Raw genomic sequence first — 3,867 nt, 5'->3', positions numbered from 1 at the left:
CCCCAAAACAAATAATCCAATCAAAAAAATGGACTGAAGATCTAAATTGACATTTCTCCAAAGAAGACATACAGATGGCCAACAGGTACATGAAAAGATACTCAACATCACTAATTATTAGAGAAATGCAAATCAAAACTACAATGAGGTACCATCTCACACAGGCCAGAATGGCCATCATCCAAAACTCTACAAATAATAAGTGCTGGAGAGGGTGTGGAGAAAAAAGAACACTTCTACACTGTTGATGGGAATGTAAATTGGTGCAGCCACTATGGAGAGCAGTATGGAGGTTCCTCAAAAAAACTAAAAATAGAGTTACTGTATGTTCCAGCAATCCCACTCCTGGGCATATGTCCAGAGAAAACTATAATTCAAAAAGATACATACAGCCCACTGTTCACAGCAGCACTATTTACAATAGCTAAGACATAGAAGCAACCTAAATGTCCATCAACAGATGAATGGATAAAGAAGATGTGGTATATATACACAATGGAATATTACTCAGACATAAAAAAGAATGAAATACTGCCATTTGCAGCAACATGGATGGGCCTAGAGATTATCATACTAAGTGAAGTAAGTCAGACAGAGAAAGACAAATATCATATGATATTGCTTATATGTGGAATCTTTTAAAATGATGCAAATGAACTTATTTACAGAAGAGAAAGAGACTCACAGATACAGAAAACAAACTTATGGTTACCAAAGGGGAAAGGGTGGGGAGGGATACATTTAGAAGTTTGGGATTAAAATATACACATTACCATATATAAAATAGATAACCAACAAGGACCTATTGTATAGCACAGGGAACTATACTCAATATCTTATTAAAAACCTATAATGGAAAAGAATCTAAAAAAGAATATATATATAAAACTATATATATATATATATAAGAATATATATATCTGAATCACTTTGCTCTATACTGGAAACTAATACAACACTGTAAATCAACTATATTTCAATAAATTTTTTTAAAAAAACAATAAAAATTACATTATTGGGTCTGAAACATTAGCCATATAATCTTGTCTAAGTCCTGTCTCCTATTTGGACCACAGCTTCCTTATCAGTAAGTTGAAATGATGGTTCTAGATGATACATAAGATTCCTTCCAGATCTAACACTTCTAGGACTCAGCTTTTACCCTCTCACTGGATAAATGAATGTGAAGAGGTTTTCTGGGGTTCAGCTCTGGTGTCAGAAATTTACAGACAGAGGGAAATGGTGGGAGAGACCCTCAGAACATGATATGGTCTTTAAGAGCCCAAGGCAGAGAAACTTTACTGCTGATGGTGAGGAGGCCTGAATGTGGGAACAGGAAATAACAAGGGAGGAGCTGGGGAAACATACAACTTTTTTTTTTTTTTTTTTTTGGTACGCGGGCCTCTCACTGTTGTGGCCTCTCCCGTTGCGGAGCACAGGCTCCGGACCCGCAGGCTCAGCGGCCATAGCTCACGGGCCTAGCCGCTCCGCAGCATGTGGGATCTTCCCGGACGGGGCACAAATCCATGTCCCCTGCATCGGCAGGCAGACTCTCAACCACTGCACCACCAGGGAAGCCCCATACTCACAACTTTAAATAAATCTTTGTTGTTTTATCTTTTAAAGTAAAAAAGAGATGGTGTATCATACTAAGTGAAGTAAGTCAGACACATAAAGACAAATATATGATATTGCTTATATGTGGAATCTAAAAAATGATACACATGAGCTTACTTACAAAACAGAAACAGACTCACCAGCAGGTCAGAGGGCCAGAGGAGAGGGCTTTGGTACTGGCCGCCCCGTTGTGTCTCTCTGTGAGGACCGTTCCTGCCAGGCGACCCCTCCTCATGGGGGGACTCCAGCTCTCACTGGCTTCCAGCAATACGACTCCTTCCAGGCCCCTCAAGCTGAGAGATGGAAACTGCTGCCCTCTCTTGCTGCTCCTGGGACCTCCACACCCCTCAGGGTTCATTTCATCCTGACAACCCCTCTGTAAAGAGCCCCTTCATTAAACTCTTCAGTCAAACGCTACGGAGCGGGTTCTGATTCCAGCCAGGCCTCGCCTGACTCCCCGGTCCTTGCCCTTCTACCGCAGCTGTCTCCCTTGCAGGTCTAAAGCCTCATCAGCTGAAGCTGCTCCCAGCTGCTGGTCCACTCTGGGGAACTCCCACACTCTTCTTCTGGGACCTCTCTCCTCTGCCCTGCCACACACTTCAATCTATCTCTTCTTCTCCCAACTGTCTCTATTCCAGGCCATCACCTCCTTTACTGGCCTTCTGCTCTGAAATGTCTGTCCTGGTTTCTGACTCTGTTAAAACTCCTTACAATGGATCAAAGATGTCTATTAGGCTCCTGCTATATGCCTGGGATTATACTAAATGCATTCATACATGTTATCTCTGTTAATTCTCATAATTATCTGATGAGATTAGTATTATACTAAGAGATGAAAAAATGAGCTTCTGTTGCTTCTGCCTGACAAGCATAATTCCCTCCTTTTCTGCTAATAGCATGCCAAGTTTCCTTTGAGACACTACTCTTTTCCCACTCTCAGCCCTTGTGATTCAATTAAGGCCAATTCCACCCAGCTCCCGACTTGTAGAGACATCGTGATTGGCTCAGAGATGTACAAATCACCTACATTGGGCCAATGAGAGTTAACTCTGGGTCTTTGATGGGACTATCAGAAGAGGGGCTGTCCTTCTGGAGTTGCTAAGCAGGGAGACTGTAAGGTCTGCAGGTGGACAGCTACGTGGTTGCAAAAAAAAATGTGTAATTGCTTGATTGATGATGAAATTTGATAAAATTAAGCATATTATGATTAGTAGTATCACAGCCCTAATCCCAAGGGTTGTACTTCTCTTAGCTTTAATGCCATCTGATGGGCCTCACAGATACTCAATCACCTGCTATTGTATATTGTTCTCTAATGATTTTGTGTCTCAAATTTTATTTTTCCAAGTAGATTGGCAGGTCCTAGAAGGCAAGGACCATGTTTTATAATCTCTGAGGACCTAGAACAGGGCTGGGCATACAGAAAGCATTTTAGGTACAAAAGGAGGCATAGATGGAGTCAGAGTTGCTATCCAACAAAAAGTAATTTGTTGGTAAATGTACTATTGCCTTGCATCTAGCTCTTTGCTACATTATTTTCAGGAGCTGATTGGACTTGGGGAGGCAAACTCACATCAAACAAGCTCACAGGAGACTGATGTATAGCAACCCAAATGTCAACTTATTAGAGTGCTTTCTGATCACTGAAATGCTCATGCTTCCTGTCTGGCCCTTTACTGGTACCTGTATTCCAGGGGTTTATATTAAGAAGTTTGCTTGGTCAACCTGGAATCATGGTGTGGAGAAGTAGACTGTTTTGAGGAGTATTCAATCTTGCCTACTCTGTGGTTTCATAAGTCATCTCTGACCCCAGAGTCCACTTCCCCTGGAAATAGAAAGTTCACATCCCCTGGACTTAGGGCCTCTCCCTTGAACAGGAATAAACAGGGTCAAAAATAAAATTAAAAAATTAAAAAAAAACAACATAAAGGGTCAACTTCCCACTCCAGACTTCCCTTTCCATGTTCCAGGATTTCTCTTAACTGGGTACAATAGAATTGATTTTGTGTCTGCTTATTAAATTACAATCATATTCACTTGTGCTTCCCCAGTGTCTTAGCTTGGGCTGCTACAACAAAACACCATAGATGGGTATTTATCCAAAGAACATGAGAAGATTAATTTAAAAATACATGTGCACCCCTATATTCATTGCAGCATTATTTATGATAGCCAAGATATGGAAATAATTTGTCTATTAATGGATGAGTGGATAAAAATGTGGTATATATGCTTAGTGGAATACTACTC

Source organism: Mesoplodon densirostris, chromosome 14, assembly GCF_025265405.1.
Source record: "Mesoplodon densirostris isolate mMesDen1 chromosome 14, mMesDen1 primary haplotype, whole genome shotgun sequence".
Classification (NCBI taxonomy): domain Eukaryota; kingdom Metazoa; phylum Chordata; class Mammalia; order Artiodactyla; family Ziphiidae; genus Mesoplodon; species Mesoplodon densirostris.
This window is presented reverse-complemented; position numbering follows the sequence as displayed.